Source organism: Chelonoidis abingdonii, chromosome 1 (genome assembly GCF_003597395.2).
Source record: "Chelonoidis abingdonii isolate Lonesome George chromosome 1, CheloAbing_2.0, whole genome shotgun sequence".
NCBI lineage: Eukaryota > Metazoa > Chordata > Testudines > Testudinidae > Chelonoidis > Chelonoidis abingdonii.
The window spans coordinates 354,247,221-354,270,390 of record NC_133769.1 but is presented as its reverse complement, the minus strand read 5'-3'; the positions used below and the strand labels follow the sequence as shown (position 1 = coordinate 354,270,390).

The window sequence follows — 23,170 nt, the reverse complement described above, 5'->3', positions numbered from 1 at the left end:
GGTAGTGAGCTTGGGGGAGTTTCAGGTAAGCCCCCAGACTTTTGGACGCAAAAGTCCAGGTTTGGGACAGGACCAGGCTGTGGACGCTAAAGTTCAGGTCTGGGACTGGGAGGCTAGATTACCACAGCTTTAATGCACCTTTTCAAATAAATGTAACACTATTAAAAGTGCTCAGTTCACAGCATTGGAATATTAAGTCCTTTATTTATTTACAGGTTTAACACCAGTGACACTGTGAGTAGGCCCACAATAGTCCACCAATAATCCTGACTTGTAGACACAGCTTTTAGAGGCAGAAAGGGAGTCCCGTTTCCTTACCCCTTCAATTCTTGTCCACTCTACTGAGAACATAAATCAGGACATCGGTTAACTCATTGTGATGTCTTCTCTTAACTGAAACGATCATAACCACAATTAGATGGTAACCCCTTGAGGTTACCAAGAGCCTGGGTTGAAGTGGCTATTGAGATCAAGCTCAAGCTGCATGACGTTAGCTTTGAAAGGATAGTGCAAAAACTTAGAAGAAAAGTACCGGTAATACTAAGGGGTCAGGGTTCTGAATGTGCCAGTCTAAACTTCTATTTACTCCAACACTTCCCAAGTAAATAAAAATTAAGAGTTAAAAACAGAACATTAAACTTAGGATAAATTAGGGGTCTATAATGCAAACTAGATACATTAAAATATGTCACTGTGCAGATAAACAAACAGATGAGGACATTCTAATGCAGAGGTACTCAACAGGTGGATTGCAGGCCAAATCTGGACCACCAGGTGCCTTTGAACGGTCCCCAAAATCTTTGGCATGCATTTTACTCTCAATGTGGACAGAACTGCCGTTTATGTTAAGGAGAGGTTACTCATCCTGTGTATTAATTGGGGTTCTTTGAGGTGTGTTTCCCTGTGGGTGCTTTTAGTGGGCAGCGTGGCTCCCCTCCTCACCGGAGAGGGTCAAGCCCCGCCGGAGGGCAGAGTAGGCAGAGCGACGGAGCTCTGAGCCTGCCCCTCAAAGGGTCAGGTGGTGATCTGGAACTATAAAAGCCGGCCCTTAAAGCTCAGTCAGGCCTCAACAGCCGGAGAGATCACACGTACCTCAGGGAGCTCGAGACTGGGAGACTTCGGCGACCCAGAGGAGCCACCCCGACAGGCTCCTCCGCGCTCGTTACCAGGAGGAGCTGCCTGAGCTTCCCCGTGCTCGCTGTTTGGAGGAGCTGCCAGAGCCTCCCCACGCTCGCTATCTGGAGGAGCAGCCGGCGCTACCTCGCCCCTGCTACCCAAAGGAGCCGACGGGGCTTCCCCGCACCTGCTGCTACCCGGAGGAGCCACCGGCGCTACCCTGGCCTGACTATCCCGAGGAATTCCCGGAACTACCACCCAGCCCCTGTCGCAATAAGCCTATGCTCGTGGAACCTGCAGAGGCCGACATTAGGACCCAGGTAAGTCCCGAGGGGGAGTACGGAGCAGCCCGGGGGCAGCAGATCCCAGTCAGGCTGCGAAGTTGCCGGAGCCTATGTCAGTGTGTTGTGATCAGGACCCCCACTGACTGACCAGCAGAGTGATAGACGCTGTTAGGGCCCCGGGCTGGGACGCACTGGAGTGGGAGGGCCTGCGTCCCCCCTGCCACCCAACTCCTGGGTGGCAGACTCCCCCTCTCCCTGGCTGGAGGAGGCCAAAGGCCTGATCTTATTGACTCAGTGTTTGCTGCCCCGCCCTGACCAAGGGCTGGGCCTTTAAAACTGTTACTGTTGCTCAGCCCTGACCAGGGGCCTGAGCCTACTGACTCAGCGTTTGCTGCCCCGCCCTGACCAAGGGCTGGGCCTTTAAAGCTGTTACTGTTGCTCAGCCCGACCAAAGGCCTGAGCTTATTGACTCAGCGTTTGTTACCCGCCCTGACCTAGGGCTGGACCGTAATCTATTGCTAGTACTACTCAGTCCTGACCCAGGCCTGAGCTTACTGACTCTGTGTTTGCTGTCCGCCTTGGTGTAGGGCCCGGCGCCTCGCAGCCGGTACGGCAGCCCTGCCGGAGGGCCTGAGCCCTTTGCCCGCCGGACAGACAAACACCGCAAGGACCGCCGGGCTAGTTTCCTGGACCAACTGGAGTGGAGTGGGCCAGCGTGGCTTCCGTCCTCACCGGAGAGGGTCGAGCCCCAGCCACACCCGCTTACAGTGCTCCATTTCAGGTGCTCCTGCATCCTGCACCTTTGATCAAAGTATTTTGGTAGTGGTGTCTGTTGGGCCTGCACATGCACTCCACATATCCTTGTGCCCTGCACCAAGACTATATGGGTCTGTGTGGGTGAAGTGCCCTCAGTTCCATCTTCATCACAAAGTTACACAAGGCAGACTCTGAAGCAGAGTAGAAGGAGGGTGGATAGTGGAGCACCCAGAGGGGGACACATCTTGAAGAACTCCAGTTACTGCACAAGGTGAGTAACCTCTCCTTCTTCTTTGAAATATGTCCCAGTCGGTGCTTCATTTCAGGTGACTCCCGAGTAGTACCCCCCTAAGGGAGCGGGAGGTTCAGAATAGAGTCCAAAAACAGAAAAGAGAACTGCATTGCCTACAGAAGCGTCTGATCTAGCCACAGGCTCCAATGCATAATGATTGGAAAACTTATGAATAGAGGACCAAGTTGCGACTCTCAAGAGGTCTGCAGTTGGTACATCTTTCAGTAAGGCTATAGAAGTAGATACTGCTTTTTTAGAATGTGCTATCACCCTGGAAGGTGGTTGAGCATGAGTTCGGTTGTAACAGATCCTAATACATCTGGAGATCCACTTTGATAACCTCTGTTTTGAAACACCTGAACACTTAGTTCTGTCTACAAAAGATTCCAATAACCGAGGAGATCTTCTAAATGGTTTGGACCTCTCTAGATAAAGGGCTAATGTCTTCCTGACAATTAGGGTATGGAATATGGCTTCTTTAGTAGGTGGGTGTGGTTTTGAGCGGAAAAATGGAAGATACATGGTTTGATTAATATGAAATTCTGAGGATAACTTATATAAATATCTTGCATGGACCCATAGTGATACTTTCTCTCTGGTTAATACTGTAAATGGGAAGGGTCTGCCATTAAAGCCCCCAATTCTCCAACCCTTTGGGCAGAAGTGATAGCTCCAAGGAAGGCTGACTTCATAGATAAATCTAATAAAGAAAACATAATGAGTAGCTCAAAAGCAATTAAGGACTAAGTTGAGGTCCCAGCTAGGAATGAGATCTCTGATTTTTGGGCAGAGATTTGACAAATGTCTTAGAAATCTTGTTGTAGTTGAGTAAGCAAACAGTGAAAAATCTATTCTGGCTGTGTGAAAAGCTGTTATTGCTGCTAAGTGTACCCTAATGCAATTCACAGAAAGACCCAATGTTTTCAGTTCCAACAGATACTCCACTATTCTGGGAAGAAGAGAGTGAGTCAGCGAAATCTGACGACTGTTGCACCAAAGATAATAGCTTTTCTATTTCTGGAGGTAAGTATTTCTTGTGGAGTCTTTTCTACCATCTAATACTATGTGTGGAACCTCTCCTGAATAGGACAGCTCTACTTCCGAGAACCATCAAGAAACCATGCTTGAAGCCTCAGAATCTAAAGGTTGGGGTGAAGTGTTTGACTCTCATTCTGAGTCACTAGGCGAGGAATGAACAGAAACTGCCATGGAGGGTGAAAAGAGTCTGATTATATAGGGATACCAAACCTGTCTTGACCATGTTGATGCAATCGATAAGACCCTGCCCCGATCTTGTTTGATCTTGTTGAGAACCTTTAACATTAACGACATCTTAAAGTTTGGAGAGATGTACCTGTCAAGTCCGCAAAGAGCTTGCAATCTTCAGAGGAGAAGTCTTCAAAGGTACTCTGGACCTTTCTTGGGAAGCCCAACAGCTGCAGCCAAGAAGCTCTTCTCATGACCACTGTAGTGGATATGGACAATGATGCCATATCTGCAACATCCAAGGAGGCCTGGAGCAACGTGCAATGGCTTTAAATTCATCACAGTGTTCCTCTTGTAAGTGATCAATAAACAAAATTTAAATTTGTTGTAATTCAAATAGTGGTATTTGGCCATGAGCGTGATTTGCTATTCTGAACCAAAGTGTGGTTGAAGAATAAGGTTGGGGACCAAAAACATCTAGTCTCTTGTGGTCCTTACTGTCCAGGGTTGACTTCGAGCTATTTTGTCTCTTTCATTCATTAATGGCCTCCACTACTAGGAAATTCAAAGTTGGGTGAGAAAACAGAAACTTTGATTCTCTGGCAGGGTTACAATATTTTTTATTCACCCTCTTGCAGGTAGGCAGTGGGATAGCTAGTGTTTGATGAACAGTCTCAATGGGCTCCCTAAGAGCTTCATTGACTGAAATGGAAATCCTCAGAGATGTTAAAGTGTGCCAATATCTAGGTTATGGTGGGATTCCTGAATCTATTCTACGGCAATATGAAACATGTCTACAATTCACAGTTGTTGAAACTGCCTGAAGTCATCCGCCATTGAAGGACGTAGAGGCATCATGGCTTCATCAAGCAATGACATGGGAATATTGGTAAGATGAATCATCTTTTTATCTGCCCTTGCTTCTTGTTCCTGGAAGGTCTCTTCCTTGGGCAAAGGTGTTGGTATAGAAGGGTGAAGAGAACAGACCCTTTTCTGCACCCTCCTGTGGTGAGATAATTTCATTGTAAACTGTTGATGATAGAATGCCCATGGGTCTCAACCAGGCCACTGGTAGGATGGGGGACAAATGGCATAGATGGAGGCATCCATCTGTGTTCCTCACACCTGAGAGTAATATGGCCCTCCTGCATTATGTTAGTGAAGGGGGGAAAGTGATGTGTCCTAGAATAGATGGGGGAACCCTGCACCAATATTTGAGTCTAAAGAATCCTCTTCCACATACTCCAAGGTGGGAGGATAGCTGTTCAGCTTGCAAAGTAGATGAGGATGAGGGTGGTTTGTTAGATGACAGAGGGTTTGATAACCAACAGAGTCTTGATGCTGACAAACCTTCTACTCATTAGCAGAAAAAACGCCTGCTCTGAAGATACTAGCAGGTGTTTAGGGTACCTAAATTCTTGTGGTAGTGAAGATATCAAAGATGGGATCAAGTGAAAACTTGTGGTGACAGCTTCAGTACCAATGCAGTTGGTACTGAACATTTGACATATAAGAGAGTCGACTCTGATTCCATCAGTGCCCTAGGTAGCTGAGCAGTCTTTGGTACCACTGACTACTGGTACTGAGCGCTGCTCATGGACCAGCTTAGAAATTTTTTCACAAGTGTCTTTGCTACTCTGGGTACTGAATGTCTTAGACAACTGACTCCTCTTCATCTCTGCAGTACCGGCCTCTCTCAGATGCTGCATGGAACTGCCCTGGAGACCTGAGGTGTCCACAGTAATCTTCTGTGGTAGTTGCTTGAGATTTTCTTGGAGATTTACTTTTAACTGCCTCCTGCTTAGAGACAGATGTCAAGGATACCACTATAGAGGGCTTTGGTACCTTAGATGTAGTAGGTGCCACAGTATTGCCTACTTCTCTAGTGGTCTCCAGTGACTGAGATCTTGATGTGGACATGGCAGTAGTGATACTGGCAAGGCTATGTACAGGGGCATCTTCAGCCTCTGGATCTAAAGCTGGTCATAAAACTTGCTCCACCATTAGGAGTTTGAATATGATTTTCCTATTTTTTTGGGATCTACTCTTGAAGGAAGTGCAGATCTTGCACTTAGCGGGACATGCATATTTCCTAAACAGCGAAGGCACTGGAAATGTCAGTCACTGATGGAAAATCACCTCATGATAGGAGAGGCACCTTCTGAATCCCACAGAGCTCAGCATTCCTAAGTCGTATAACAAAAAAAGACCCCTCAAAGGGGAAAAGCTCAAAACTGCTATTTAACTATATCTAGTAATAAAATGTTTGGGTTTCAGGGTTGCTTTCTTTTTAGTTAAAGCAGAAGAAAAAAAGGAAACAAGTGTACCAACAACTATACACACTACAATGTAACTATGTGCTAGCTAACTAATTATAGAATACAATATGGAACAGGCACACAGTAGATTCCATCTCCAGCCAAAGGCAGTTGAGAAGGAACTGAGGGCAGTTCACCCACACAGCCCCATATAGCCTCAGCACAGAGCAGGAGGATGTGTGGGGTACATGTGTGGCCCGAACAGACAATGGTACCAAACATCTCTGATCAATGAGGCAGGTGCACATGAAGTGGAGTATCTATAGGGACGCTACTCTAAGAAGAATTTCTATTTACACATGTGCAACAAACAGAGCAGATTCACTTACAAGCTCAAATGTGCCTTCATATATATGGAAAATTCAGCTTCTGGGCATTCACAAGTGCACAGAAGCCAGCTTTACAAAACAGATGATATACACCATGTGTGCCAGACATCAATAGACCATATACATTTTTAGTCAAACAAGTAACTGGGGTCAATATACAGGTAACTGTGAGAAATATAATGGCCTGTGTTATACAGGAGATCATACCAGATCATTCTGACTTTCCATTAAGTATCTATAAACTCCAATTGTTTAGTCATGCTTTTCTTTAAAACAATCCAGTTCTTACCAACAATTTCAAAGAGTAAAAAATTTTTTCTAGGTACCTGTTCATAAATATTTCTGTAAAATATATAATCTTTAAATATAAGATTTTCCTTCAGTCCTGAAAACTTCTTCAATAATACAACATTTATGCTTATATGAAATATACCATTTACATTAAAATTATGGAACATGTTACCATAATTAAAATAGCTATGCACAATTGTTATTGGTAATTTAGCACAATGGCAGACATAATTAAACTAACTCGCTTTCTTGAAATATTCAGACCAACACTAAATCTTGAGGTTATATAACACTATTTAAGAATTAAAACATAGCTCCTTTGGTATTGTTACTATTTTTACAGAATTTAATGTTGTGATTATAAGAGCCCTTTAAACAGAAGATGATAAATGTTTTGAGTGTGGTTGTGTAGTGAGGCGCCCTGGCTCCCAGCTGTGCCTGAGAGGGCCGAGCCCCTGCAGCCTCCAACGTGGGCGGAGCCACCACCACCCATTTCTGCCCCCTGGAAGTCAAGGGGCGGGACAGGAAGTATAAAAGCATAGCCCCGGCACTCACTTGGAGGCTGGCTGCCGAAGAGACCAGACACGGGTGGCCAAGCTCCCGCCCGGCCTGAGCTTCCCCGTGCCTGGTATCCTGAGGAGGACTGGCTGAGCCTGCCCCGTGCCTGGTATCCTGAGGAGGACTGGCCGAGCCTGCCCCATGCCCAGTATCCTGAGGAGCTGCCTGAGCTTCCCTGTGCCCGGTATCCTGAGGAACCCATGGTCTGGGACCCACCAGAAGACGCCAGCGAGACACACGTACCCAGAGAGGGGGAGGTCGGAAGTGACCCGGGGGTAGCCAACTCTGGTTTGGCTCCCGAAGAGCCTGAACCAATGTCAGTGTGTTGCAGCCAGGATCCCCACTGACAGCAGTGACTTGGCTGCTGCTAAGGCCCCGGGCTGGAACGCAGTGGAGTGGGTGGGCCTGCGTTCCCCCTGCCACCCGTCCAAGGTGGCAGACTCCCCCTCTCACTGGCCTGAGGAGGCCGTTCTCGTAGACTAAGAGACTATCTGTCTGCTCAGCCCCTGCTGAAGGGCCTGAGCTTTGAACTGCTGATTGCCCCGCCCTGACCCAGGGCTTGGGTTTAGAGTCTAATTGTTTGCTCAGCCCTTGCTGAAGGGCCTGAGCTTTGAACTGCTTATTGCCCCGCCCTGTCCCAGGGCCTGGGCTCAGAGACTATTTGTTTGCTCAGCCCCTCCAGAAGGGCCTGAGCTTTGGACTGCTTATTGCCCCACCCTGACCCAGGGCTTGGGTTTAGAGACTAATTGTTTGCTCAGCCCCTGCTGAAGAGCCTGAGCCCTGAACTGCTTGTTGCCCTGCCCTGACCCAGGGCCTGGGCATATCCACTATTTGTTTAACCCCTGCTGAAGGGCTGGAACCTGGAACTCTTTGCTGCCTGTAGTGAGGTGCCCTGGCTCCCAACTGCGCCTGAGAGGGCCGAGCCCCCAACACTGGACGGTTACAGGTAGCTCAGAAAACTATTTGGAGGAAGTTTAAGTAGTGCAACAAGAACACCTCACACATTCTCACTTCTCCCCTGCCCCCCACAAGATCTTCTGAAGGATATCAAGATGCAAATGTCTCATAACAAGAGCAAATGCATTGGGCTATCATATCAACTACGGCAGGACACTATTTACAGCATCTCAACCCCTTGGTGAATGTTTTATGTATCTCTTTGAGCTTCCATGGTCCCCATACCAATCCATTTGTTACTCCACTGCCTCCACACTCTGAGCAACAGCCATTATTGACAATTATAGCATCAGAAGGAAAATATAACCCTTAATACAGCTCTACTCTGGAAAATGACTATGCAAAATTGGCAGCTTCTTGTTCAACATATTGGCTCCTTTTGAGTTTTCAAAGTAGTATCTGTTTACTTTAGTGACAAACATTCTTTATATTTTTACTTTTACTCCACTCAGCAGATTTGAGGGGACAACTAAGCTGACAAGGGGTTATAGTGGTAGGATTCTTCATTCTTGTGCATGATCAACAGAATTGTTTATCAAACTGAATGAACTACACCTGCAAAAATTCATCCAAAACAATCTTCCTGCACAGGTGTCACTGAAGGCATAATTTGGAATGAGAACCTATACTATGTGTGAGATAAAAAGAACTCATTTTAGCTCTTTAAAGCATGTTGAGTTTGCAGGCTTGTAGACAGGCAATACCACATTCAGTCTGCCAGAAAATAAACATGCCACCCTACAATGCTATTTCCAGACATTTTTCTGAATACTTTGATTATGATGGAGTCTCCTGTCCATGTTGACATACAAAGATTCAGCAAACACTATAAGTGAACACATATATGCAAGAATGGCAAACACTGATACATGTGGGACAGAAAAGATTAACATCCCAGGCTGTTGTATCCTTGCTTCTGAAATGTTCACATATTTCACATGAGATGTTAATGCCTTGTGTCAAAGTGGTTATTGATGACATGACAAATCTGCCATCATCTTGCTCTGTCACAGCCTGTTGCTTCCGAGTTGCTGGGGTCAACTGGACATGCTTTCACATTTGACTTCCGTGTGTCTTTATATCATTTATACTAGCCACAATGAAAAAAAGAGCTTTACTTTAGCTGACCATAAAATATGGCCTTGGGTAGTCTCAAGTGGGCCATGCTAATGAGATGCTCAGATCAATGCAATTAAGCTTTTATGAGCGTGCTTTGAATGCCAGACATCTGACAATGACTCAGAATGCTGATATTGGGAATCCTGTCCCACCAACTGACACTCCAAACAGACCAGAGACAGCACATATGGACCTGATCAATATGGTGGCAATCTGTTGTCCATGTCTCACAACCATATGGAAGCATTGTAAGCATGACCCCCCTCAATAGACATTTAGTTTAATGCTTATTTTGAAGCCACTATTCTTCCAAAGTGGTGTGACACCATTCCAGATGCAGAGCTGGTCTTAGCTCTGCAATGGGTAATCTCATCCTCAATTGTGGCACTATGTGACAGTTCACTCCTGAGGCAGCAAAACTTCAAGGACTTGAGAGGTGGCACTTTTGATCTCAACAGAGAAGACATGCATATCCCCTGGCACAGGTTTTCTTTAGGTTGACTGTAAAACCAAAATGACTGCATGAGCAAAGTGGTCAGTTATAAATTGATCATCAGTTGAGTGAGCAGCCAGTGCACAATCATCAGCAAACAAAATCTCCTTCATGTGAACACTGAAGTGTTGCAGATTGAACAAAATCCCATCAGTGTGGGACTGGATAAATACTCCTCTGTCAATGTCATGAAATGCATCCCTAAGCATAGTCCAAAAAAAGGATGCAAAAGAGCATGCGAAGCAGTCTGCAACCTTGTTTGGTGCCACTGGACACCAGAAAGGACTCCAATATCTCACCATTTTCTACCACACTGACCCTCATCCCATCATGGAAGGACCAGATGACCAAAATAAACTTTGCTGAGCATCCAAGCGTCAACAAACGTTTCCAAAGACCCTCATGACTTAGAGTCAAAAGCTTTAGCAAAGTTGATGAAGACTGCCATTTTGTTGCTGGCACTTTTCCTGAAGCTGAGGGGTTGTGAAGGTCATGTCTATAGTGCTCTGTCCAGACTGAAATTCACATTGAGAAAATCACATTTTAAATCAAATCTGAATGTACATATTTTAATTATATTCAATTTATTATTTGTATTATTGTAGTGCCTAGGACCCCCATTCATGGACCACGATGACTCAATTTTGGTACGCACTATAAAAACACAAAGACTCTCCCGCCCCATTTAAATCTAAGACAAGAAACCACATAGAGATATGGACCGATCAATGGGGGAAACTCAAGGAAGCAATGAGAGAATACCGGTCAGCATGATAGCAAGTGGTCTCAGCACACCAACAGACGAGCCATTTGTATTTAAGTTCACTAAAACAGATCAATAAAGTAACACTAGTTAAACAGGTTGCTAACAAGTCTGAAATTAACTTTTAACTTCACCACATCACCATAAAAAATTCACTACCAATTTAATCCAAATAAGTTCAAGAATTTTCAAAGTGTAATAAGTGGTGGTTTGTATACATTATCTATCTTCTGCCCTCTTTCAATTCCTTATGTTTGATTCACTAGCAACACAATATAGAGCATATCAATTTAAAGTTTGTATTAGGAATTGGGATAAATTTTGTATTTATTTCAAAAAAGAGAAATGTGGTAAAGAGAGTTAGAGAAATAGAAAAGGAAAATACAAAAAAAAGTACATTATGCTAGTTTTTTTCTAGAAAGACTCCTACAATAGTTTGTCAGCTTTCCTATTATAACCTCCTATTTTCATGAGTCTATCATTTTACCATAGTTGCAAATATATGCTTAAGGGAGAAGCAATGTTTTGGTGCTTGTGGAATAGATGGGATGCCTCACTCCTGTTAACAAGACCATTTAAACACTTTTTTGCATTTAGATTCCTTCCAGTTTTCAAAAGAGATATTTTATGCACATTGATAAACTGCATAATATTTACCCAGAGACTCTGGGCAGATTTATTCTTCCATGTATATTTTTCTATGCTTCAATCAACATTATCTACACTGCAGGGAGAAAGCTCAGTGATCTACATATCAGGTTTTAAACATCTAAGCTCCAACCACATGTTCAAATCCCATCAGCTCTGATTCAGCCTTTAATCCTTAGAAGGGAGAAAAAATGGTAATCGTGCCATATGAGTGGGTTTCAAATGAGATCTTAAAAAACAAGTGTCATCAGTTCTACACATAAGGGTAGAGGTCTGTGCTAGCATCCTGGCCAGAATTTCCCATCCCAACACAAATTATTAATGTCAATAATGATTTGAAGACAGAGGGAAGATAGTGGTTGTGATTTAGAAGCCAGAAGGAACTAAGAGGAATGGTACGGCTTACAGCTTCTAATTTTGTGCACCTAAGCTCACTAGTCTCAGATACTATTTGCCAGCTAACTCATTATGGATTGCAAAGAAAACAATAACTGAAAACAATAGTCTTATTGTTGTGGAAAAAAATAAGAATTCCTATTGTCTCATTGACTCATAGACTTTAAGGTCAGAAAGGACCATCATGATCATCTAATCATAGAATCATAGAACTGGAAGGGACCTTGAGAGGTCATCTAGTCCAGTCCCCTGCACTCATGGCAGGACTAAGTATTACCTAGACCATCTCTGACAGGTGTTTGTCTGCTCTTAAAAATCTCCAATGATGGAGACTCCACAAGCTCCCTAGGCAATTTATTCCAGTGCTTAACCACTCTGACAGTTAGGAAGTTTTTCCTAATGTGCAATCTAAACCTCCCTTGCTGCAATTTAAGCCAACTGCTTCTTGTCCTATCCTCAGAGGTTAAGAAAAACAATTTTTCTTCCTTCTCCTTGTAACAACTTTTTACATACTTGAAAACTGTTATCATGCCCCCACCCAAGTCTTCTCTTTTCCAGACTAAACAAACCCAGTTTTTTCAATCTTCCCTCCTAGGTCATGTTTTCTAGATCTTTCATCATTTCTGTTGCTCTCTTCTGGACTCTCTCCAATTTGTCCACATCCTTCCTGAAATGCGGCACCCAGAACTGGACACAATACTCCAGTTGAGGCCTAATCACTGTGGAGTAGAGTGGAAGAATCACTTCTCATGTCTTGCTTACAATACTCTTTCTAATACATCCCAGAACTATGTTCGCTTTTTTTGCAACAGCATCACACTGTTAACTCATATTTAGCTTGTGGTCCACTATGACCCCCAAATCCCTTTCTGCAGTTCTCCTTCCAAGGCAGTCATTTCCAATTTTGTATGTGTGCAACTGATTATTCCTTCCTAAATGGAGTACTTTGCATTTTTCCTTATTAAACTGCATCCTATTTACTTCAGCACATTTCTCCAGTTTGTCCAGATCATTTCGAATTATAATCTTACCCTCCAAAGCATGTGCAACCACTCCCAGCTTGGTATCATCATCTGCAAACTTTACAAGTGTACTCTGAATTCCATTATCTAAATCATTGATGAAGATATTGAACAGAACCAGATCCAGAACTGATCCCCATGGGACCCCACTGGTTATTCCCTTCCAGCATGATTGTGAACCACTGATAACTACTCTCTGGAAAAGGTTTTCCAACCAGTTTTGCACCCACCTTATAGTAGCTCCATCTGGGCTGCATTTCCCTAATTTGTTTATGAGACGGTCATGTGAGGTAGTAACAAAAGCTTTAATAAAGTCAAGATATACCACATCTACCGCTTCCCCCCATCCACGAGGCTTGTTACCCTGTCAAAGTAAGCTATCATATTGGTTTGAAATAATTTGTTCTTGAAAAATCCATGCTGACTTATTACCTTATTATCTTCTAGATGTTTGCAAACTGATTGCTTAATTATTTGCTCCATTATCCTTCCGGGTACAGAAGTTAAACTGACTGGTCTGTAATTCCCTGGGTTGCCCTTATTTCCCTTTTTATAGATTGGCCTTATATTTGCCCTTTTCCAGTCTTCTGGAATCTCTCCCATCTTCCGTGACTTTTCAAAAATAATCGCAAATGGCTCAGATATCTCCTTAGTCAGCTCCTTGAGTATTCTGGGATGCATTTCATAAGGCCCTGGGGACTTGAAGCCATCTAATTTGTCCAACCAATTTTTAACTTTTTCTTTCCCTATTTTAGCCTCTTCTGATCCTACCTCATTTTCACTGGTGTTCACTATGTTAGACCTTCAATCACCACCAACCTTCTTGGTGAAAACTGAAACAAAGAAGTCATTAAGGACCTCTGTCATTTCCACATTTTCTGTTGTTATTCCTCCCTCCCCCATTGAGTAACAGGCCTACCCTGTCCTTGGTCTTTCTCTTGCCTCTAATGTAGCTGTAGAATGTTTTCTTGTTACCTTCTATGTCTCTAGCTAGTTTGATCTCGTTTTGTGCCTTGGCCTTTCTAATTTTGTCCTTACTTGCTTGCGTTTTTTGTTTATATTCATCCCTTTGTAATTTTACTTAGTTTCCACTTTTTGTAGGACTCTTTTTTGATTTTTACATCACTGAAGATCTCCTGGTTAAGCCAGAATGGTCTCTTGCCATACTTCCTATCTTTCCTACGCAGTGAGATAGTTTGCTCTTGTGCCCTTAAAAATGTCTCTTTGAAAAAATGCCAACTGTCTTCCATTGTTTTTCCCTTTAGACTTGCTCCCCATGGAATCTTACCTACCAACTCCCTGAGGTAGCTAAAGTTTGCATTCTTGAAATCCGTTGTCTTTGTTTTGCTGGTCTTCCTCCTACCATTTTTTAGAAACATGAACTCAATCTTTTTGTAATCACTTTCACTCAAGCTGCCTTCCACTTTCAAATTTTCAACCAGTTCCTCCCTATTTGTCAAAATCAAATCTAGAACAACCTCTCCCCTAGTAGTTGTCTCCACCTTCTGAAATAAAAAAATTGTCTCCAATACATTTCAAGAACTTATTGGATAATCTTATCTCCTGCACATTGCAGGCCACAGAACCTCACCCACCTCCTGTAATACAGTAACTCAGCCAGAGGTTAGGGGTGAAGTCCTCAAATAATGATGTAAAGACTCCAAGTTACAGAGAATCCATCATTTGCACTAATTTAAACCTGCAAGTGCCCAGTGCCCCATGCTGCAGAGAAAGGTGAATAACCCTCAGTGTCTTGCCGGTCTGACCGGGGGGGGGAAATTCTTTCCTGACCCCAAATATGGAGATCAGCTAGACCCTGAGCATCTGAGCAAGACCCAACAGCCAGATACCTAGGAAAGAATTATCAGTAGTAACTCAGCGCCTCCCCATCTAGTTTCCCATCAACAACCATTGGAGATATTTGCTGCTAACAGTCACAGATCAGCTACATGCCACTGTAGGCAATGTCGTTATATCATCCCCTCCATAAACTTGACATGTTAAGATATTCAAAATATGAGCCAAAAGTTCTAAAGCCTGATTTTGTCAGAAGAACTGAACATCCAGCAGCTTCCCTTGAACTCAGTGGAAACCGTAAAATTCTAACATATGAAAAATCAGATATATAAAGGCAGCCATTTGTGAAAATCTTGGCTTAAATTTTTAATACAATGTAGATTATTTTGGAACACTGATTGCGGGTTTGACTCCTTGAAAATAACAACATCCATTTTAATATGGAAAGAGGGGATAATTCATGTTTAACAATTATGAATTGAAAAAAAATGGGTTTGGCAAATTAAATCCCAGGACACAGAAACAATTCACTAGTTTAAGATCATTCTTGAGCTTCAAACATATAAAATCCTGTAAAATGATTATATAATAACTTCATGCTTCTGTCATAACGGTTAATGTCTCTTACCTGTAAAGGGTTAAGAAGCTCAGTGAACCTGGCTGACATCTGACCAGAGGACCAATGGGGGGACAAGATACTTTCAAATCTCTGTGGAGGGAAGTCTTTGTTTGTGCTGTTTGTTTTGTTCGTTGTTCGCTCTTGGGGCTAAGAGGGGCCAGACGTGCAACCAGTCTTTCTCCAATCTTTCTGAAACAGTCTCATGTTCAAAATAGTAAGTACTAGCTAGAAAAGGCGGATTAATCTTATGTTTGTTTTCTTAACTTGTGAATGTGTATTTTGCTGGAAGGATTTTTACCTCTGTTTGCTGTAACTTTGAATCGCAGGCTAAGGGGGAGGGAGTCCCTCTAGTCTATATAAGCTAAAGACCCTGTAAACATTTTCCATCCTGGTTTTACAGAGATAATTTTTACTTTTTCTTTCTTTAATTAAAAGCTTTCTTTTTTAAGAACCTGACTGATTTTTTTCCTTGTTTAAGACCCAAGGGGATTGAGTCTAAACTCACCAGGGGATTGGTGGGGGGGAAGGTTAATTCCTCTCTGTTTTAAGATCCAAGGAGTTTGGATCAGTGTAGCCTCTCAGGGTAACCCAGGGAGGGGAAAGTCTGGGAAGGGGAAGGAGGGGAATGGTTTATTTCTCCTTGTTTTAAGACCCAAGGGGTTTGGGTCCTGGGTCCCCCAGGAAAGGTTTTGGGGGGACAGGGAGTGTACCAGACACTGAAATTTCTGGTTGGTGGCAGCGCTATCAGATCTAAGCTAGGAATTAAGCTTAGAAGGGTACATGCAGGTCCCCACTTTTTGGATGCTAAAGTTCAAAGTGGGAAAAATACCTTGACAGCTTCAGTTAAAAAACTGATTTCTAAGATACAGTTAAGAAATATGAGCTGTCATTTTTTGGTTGCAAAGGCAACCTTAATTCTGGCATTTCCTATCTTCGGTGCTTGATTTGGCAGCCTTAATGATATGCTTTTAAACACAGTGTTTGTGTGTATTTTCTGAGGTATTTAAAAAGAAAATTTAAAAAAACAAATGTCATCATGTGGCATCACATTAACACCCACCTGGGTCATTAGCAGGGTTGGAATCTTTAGCTCCACTGCACAAATCTCAGTCACTTGAGTTAGCAAAGTAACTAATAGCGACAGTAGTACTAGTTGTTATCCTCTATGTGGACCAGCACTAGAGAGGAGATACGCTTTTCCAGTAGGTTTCACAGCTATCTGCTAACAGCAGAGGAATGGTGAGATTCAGGAATCATGGTTCCATTCCAGACTCTGGAGGGGAGTATGTCTAGAGGGCACAGATGTCAGACAGTATCCACCAAGCTTGATCCCTTCTGCCTTGGCTTGTCCTGTCTCTTCCCCACTCCTGGCTCCTTGTCCCAGCCTCAGTCTCCTTGCCCAGCTAGTTGTAGCTTCCTGGTCTCATTTCCAGTGTCTGGTTCCACCTAGATGGGGAGCAGCTGAGCAGCAAAAATTACAGGGAAAGTCCAGCTTCACCGCATAACTCTGGGACTGAGAATACTCATTCACTCTGTGGGGATGGTGCATGTGCAGGCAGGTCAGTACTGGGAGCTGCGAGAGGCATGAGCATGCTCAGTAAGGGCAGATTATTCAGGTACCATAACTACTAAAACTGAACGAGTCTCTCCTGAGCATGTGCAAATTGCAATTCAAAGGCCAAATTCAGGTGGATTTTCACAGGAATGACAAGAGGCATATGCCTGAAACAAAAGCCACCCTCATGCCAAATTTCAAGTCCTTGTAGTCCAAAGGATGGGAGCACTAAGCTTGTCAAAGAAAAAGTTACCATAACATTTTTAACATGGACAAAACAATACATTTCACCTTAGCCCCATTCTCAGGAACAAACAAACAAAATTAAAACAAACAAAAAAATCATCTAGAGGCAGAAACCTAGCATGGAAAATTTCTACCCAAGCAGTCAAAGTTTGGCTCAGTCAGAATAAACTCATAATCTGGTTTTATAACTGGAAGCATCAGGCAACCTTAATAATAGGCAGTGCTACCAGCCCCACCTATATTTAGACGAATACAGAGTTTACCCATATATTTGGGAGAGGTGATATGCTGCGTTTTAGACAAAGTGGTGCTTCCGACTGTCCTACTCTGGTTCTTCAAAGGTACTGATTATGAATCATATTTTTTTATAACTGTATCAGCTCAATTCTATTTCATCATATTGCAAGACCAGGTCAAAACGATGTTATAGAATTCATTACATGAAAACAGCGTCTGCATTACACCTTGATTTGATTCACCTAGGAAATATGAATTTTGATTCTGCTTCTTCAAGAATAATGGTAATAGGAAGTACAGCTAACTCCCTTCAGCGATATACACCCTTTTAAAACATGTGCAGTGTTTTGTCAATAGATGGGCCAACTCAACGCATTAAAGATCCCTGAAGAACAGTTTGCAGATTCTCATACCTGAAATGCGCAAGTCTTTTTTCCTGCTCTATTTTTGTGCTCTACTAAAGACCACAACATTGTCAGAAAATGGTTATATGACAAATTTTATACTACACAATTAGTGATACTGTTTTAATTATGAGCAATCAAACCTGTGCATTAAAACAGCATTAAGGTTGATTCTACAAGACAGTTTAATAAATTATGTCATGTAGTTTATGTAAGTAAACAAGAAATGGCTGTGCAATGCCACTCTCAATAAAGAGAAAAATTCCCTGGAGCCTTCAGAGCAATGCTCCCTCTCCCCTTGCTCCCAAACCAGCACTCTCTGCTTCACAAAGATGTTAATGTACAAAGTAACATATAAAAAGAAATCAAACGTGCATTTCACAGCAAAACATAACTCAGATGGCTTTTTTCATTAATTTTTAATATCTAGCCACAGCTAAGTGTTTAAGTGAATTTTACATCAGCTGCAGCACAGCAGCTTGATGCACTGGTTTTCAGAAGTTAAAAAGAAGGTAAAACACAAGACAAGAGTTCTTTATGTTTCTGGACTCTTCTGCCCGTCTTTCTTACTAAAGGCAGGAAAAGTGAACATCTGAGAACAACAGAATTTATTATAATGTTTTTTCAATTTTCTAAGAATAGGGAGCCAGATGTCTGCTAGAGAGCAAATAGTGATTTACAGTTCCCCCGAAGTAATTAATGACCAAAAAAAAAAATCAGGACCAGATTGTGTCTTTTCTTTCAGCTTAATAGAAGCATTTTTAAAGAGCAACATATCTGCAGAATACTGAAGATTACATTGGTAGTTATAGTTACTGGCATGTGTCTTATTTACATCTGGTCACATAGGCCACTAGCCTGAAATGTGACAATGATATCGAAAAGGACAAAATATGCAGGAAGAGAACTGTAAAGTCACCATTGCTGGCACTATTTAATATTTAGTGTCCAACAAGAATACGTGTAAAAAATAAAATTGTGCCTTAATTGGTGCCACCATACTAAACTAAACAAAGCACAGTGAAAGGAAAACATTCAACATCATTACACTGGTGGCTCAGGTGAGCTTTGCTCTTGCTTTATTCACATTGCACTGTAGCTAAGTTAATTTGTTGCCATATTTTTTATTAAGAAAAGATTACACTATGATTTAAGTATTTTAACAATCATGCCATTAAATGCAAATTTCATCAACAGAAAAACTATTTGTTGTCCAAAAGTACAGTATATATCAGCAAAACCTGGAACAGCCCACAAAAAGGGGCACAAATCAAAACAGCTTTAAATGCCCAACCATTTCAAACATACAACAGAAATATTATGACAAGAAAATGAAAGAAAAGAAATGGTTACTTACTGTAGCTGTAGTTCTTCAAGATCTGATGCAGACATGTGTGCCACTTAGGTGTATGTGCACCTAGTGCACCAGGGCCAGAGAAATTTGACTAGCAGTACCCGTAGAGGGGCGGCACTCACGCCTCTTGGCCGTACTCTCACTCCTGGATACGTGAGACAGTGCCCCCTCAGTTCCTTCTCGTGGAACACCCAGAAATGAGACTGTGATGCAGAGGGTATGGAGGGTGGGTCATGGAATACACATCTGCATCACATCTTGAAGAACAACAGTTATAGCAAGTAACTCTTTCTTCCTCTTTGAGCAGATTCAGCTGTGTATTCCACTTAGGTGATTCACAAGCAGTAAGCGCCTAAGAGGTGTGGCTCAGATTGTACCTAAAGAAGGACAGCAGGACCGCTCTACCAAAGCTTGCATCAGCCCTGGAAGACGCGGTTATGACGTAATGGTTCATGAACATATGTATTGACAACCACGCAGTAGCCCTGCACATGTCCAATGCAGGAATGTGACTGAGGAATATTATGGTTTCTGCTTGCACCCTCATTGAATTAGCTCAGACCCCCCACTGAGAGGGTGTAACTGAAGCTGTTTCATATGTAGTCTCAATGCAGGATGTTACCCATTTGGAGATCATCTGTGAAGAACTGTTTGACCCTTCATGCAATCTGCATATTACACAAACAAATGAGGCGAAGCACAAAAAGGTTTAGTTGTATCCAGATAAACAGCTAGGCACTGCCTGATATCTAATGTCTGGAGATGCTGCTCTTCTGGAGATGAAAACAGCTCAGGAAAGTACACAGGTAAACATACCACCTCGTTCAAATTAAACTGAGAAACCACTTTAGATAAAAAAATTTGGACACGGTCATAAAGTTACTTTGTCTTTAGAGAACTGTATGTAAGGAGACTGCCATTACAGCCTGTAACTCTCACACTCTCCTTGAAGATATCACTACCAGGAATGCAATTTTCTGACATGAGTAGAAAGAGAGAAGATGCCAGGGGCTTGATCAGAGTTCCTATTAAGGACACTAGCACTGAGTTAGGGTCCCACAGAGGAACTGGTTCTTGGACCAGAGGATGTAGACGAAGGAGTCCTTTTAAGAATCTTGCTACCATGGCATTGAAGAAGATTGATCTTCCCTGAACAAGGGGATGGAATGCCAATATCACCTCCAGATACACTTTCAATGAACTAAACAGAAGCCCCAGCAACTGAAGATGCAGCAGGTACACCAAAATATCCTGGATAGAGGCCAGGGTTGGTTGGATTCTGCGGGATAATGATCACACTGAAAACTGCATCAGTTTAGCCAAATAGGGCATCCTGGTGGAGGGTTTGCATTACGGAGGATTTATTGGACAGCTGCCGAACACTGCTCTTCCTTCTCATTCACCCATGCAGCAGCCATGCCGTGAGATGCAGGGAGCTGAGTGCATGATTCAAGGTGCGGCCTTGGTCCTGAGTGCGTAAGTTGAGATGGGGAGGAAGTGGTATGTCATGCTGAACAGACAGTGTGAGAAGATCAGAGAGCCAGCACTGTCTCAGCCATGCTGGGGCCATGAGAATGAGCTTGGCCCAATACACCTTGAGCTTGAGGATGACCTGAGGGATGACTGGGATCGGGGAAAAGGCGTACAGGAGAGCTGACTGCCAGCAGAGGTGGAAAGCATTGGATGATGAGTCTGGACTGAGGCTACCTTAAAGAGCAGAACAGATGACATTTCCTGATGTCCCTTGTTGCAAACAGGTTGATCATCAGGATGCCCCAAGCTGCGAAGACGACCTGGTCTGCAAACTTTGATGTAGCTGTTCAGTTAAAAAAAATCTTACTTGGACAGCAGGCTTGCTGGTTAGCAATTCACATCTACAAGGAAGAGGAAGTGTAAATCTTCCTGCCCATGAGATCCATTCATTTAGAGTTCCTATCCTTGAGGACTTAAACCTGCCCCACAGAGCTCTGTTGTTCACCACAGTTAAAACTAGGGAATTTTGGACTGGATGGGAGTAAAACCCCTGAAATCCCAGCATAGGAATGAAAAAGTGCTTTTCCATGTGCTTAGCCACGGGTGCTATCGAAGCCAGTGTGCCTTAGATAGTTTGAGATGTGCATCATCGATAGGGAGGGTGACTTTCTCAGGGTCTGATGAAAGACTTCCATTAAGAAACTTCCAGACCAGTTCTAATTATGAACACTGTACAACAGTATCCAAGTTCGCATCTGAGTTGCTTACCATTATTCTAAAAATGGCAACATTATCTTCTTCCATTCTAGCAGATAAGAGTAAATGCTTGAATAGCATTAAGATATTTTTGTTTGATTGGTTCTGTCACACTCATGAGCATCTTCCTACTAGATGACAGTTTTATGGTTCCAAAGAAATCTGCTTGTCATGGGAGGTCACTACTGCAGGCAGAAAAACCAAGCTCTCAGGTTACTACTGCCAATATCAAAGAGGGCTTTGGTGCCAGACCTAAACGGAACACTATTCATTGGGGATCCAGTACAGAGAGAACACCACTGCGGTGCTCTGACCATGGCAACCCTTGCTGCTCAGCAGACTAACTGCTTTGTTTTGTGCCAGTTGCTGCATTTCCCAAATAGTACAAAATGCAGGTTGCTGTGAACACCTCACTCCAGCCCCTTTTTCCAGGTTGAGACATTTCACTCTTAGATACAAGTTGTATTATCAAGCATGGAGGTGATGATTGAGCAGAACACCAGGAATAGGTCTGCGTTCAATAGCATGGAGTGTAACCTTCTGGATAGATGGAATGGAGAAATGCATGGGGCATTCTCTGAGTCCTTCCCCATCCTGTCTATAGCTTCAACTGTTTAAATGCCTCCTCACTCACACTGTGGCTTTTCTCCCCTTTCCCGATTCCTTTCTCACAACCTCTGTGGCTTCCTAGCCTCCCTAACTCATTACTTGCTCTCTCTCTCTGGATTCTTTACCTTACTCAGTTCCCTCACTTGTGCAGCTTCCCTCTCCAGGCACAGGGATGCTGGAATCGAAGCTGTTACACCAGGGCTGAATTTGGCCCCATATATTGCATTGCCAAGAACTAGGTATGCAGGACTTCTTGTTACCATATCACTTTCTTTAAATACACAGGCAGCTTAGAAATGATGTAAATGGTATTGATCCATGTAATCCAGAATTTGATGAAATACATCTTTTAACTGTTAACTAAAAATAGCTAATTGGATGGAAGAAACTCCTGTAGGAAAACAACTCATTGGGTTAAATTCATCTTTGGTGAAACTCCTATAGTAGACTGAAAGAAGCAGGGAGTTCTCAGCACACTCAGCCAAGGAAAAGAGAGGGCAGCAGGAGGCTGTTGCTTTATCCAAGCTAGGGAGAGGAGGTGTGTTTCTCCCACACTTTAACCCTTTGTTAAAAAGAAATGTCATGAAGCCCTCCAAATCCACCTGCCACACAAGTCATGTAATTTAAGGGACTTTAAATTTAACCTTAAATTTAAGGAACCTTAAACACACAATGAAAGCAAACAGAAATTAGAGGTTTGATGCAGGAATTACTGGACTGATGTTATTATCCTGTGGTGTGCAGGTCAGTCATAATTGTTCCATCTAGTCTGAAATGCTATTAAACTATGAAAATAGAAGAATATTGAAGGAAACAAGTATAGTTTTCATTCTGTCATACTATAAGTCATTTCATATATTCCATTTCTGTAGTAGCCTTTAAACAGGATGGTAAGATGAGCAATATTCTAACTACCCTTCAAATAAGAATGAAATATAAATTGTCTCAGCAGCAACACTTAGCTGAAATACAGGATATAAAGAAAGCACTCTTCCCCTCCCCTCATTTGCTTCAAAAACAACTAAATGGGTAAAGCTCTGCTGTCTCATTTCCACATAATAAGCTCAGTCTATTTATTGCACCAAATACTCCATTGTTGTGATTTACCATAGGATCATAGAAAGATAGAGCCAGAAGGGACCTTGGGAGGTCATTTAGTCTAGTCCCCTGTGTTGAGGCCAGGCCAAGTAAACCTAGCCCATCCCTGACAGGTGTTTGTCTGACCTGTTCTTAAAAACCTTCAAAGATGGAGATTCCACAGCTTCCCTTCGAAGACTATTCCAGTGTTTAACTATCCGTATGGTTAGAAAGTTTTTCCTCATCTCTACCTAAATCTCCCTTGCTGAAGATTAAGCTCATTAGTTCTTGTCTTGCCTTCAGTGAACATGGAGAATAATCAATCACCATCCTCTTTATAACAGCCTCTAAACAATTACAAATCGATTGTTTAGTAATTTATTCCAGTATCTTTCCAGGTATCAAAGTTAGGCTGATTGGTCTATAGTTCCCCTTTTTAAAGATAGATACTATATTTTCCCTTCTTCAGTCCTCTGGGACCTCACCCGTCCTCCA

At 42.8% G+C, this 23,170-nt stretch overlaps 1 protein-coding gene across 16 annotated transcripts in view; it reads right to left on the bottom strand.

Moving 5' to 3' along the window:
- Positions 1–23,170, bottom strand: part of DLG2 (discs large MAGUK scaffold protein 2) — a 1,558,615-nt gene that overhangs the window by 370,845 nt on the left and 1,164,600 nt on the right. The gene's annotated exons all lie outside the window — the stretch shown is intronic.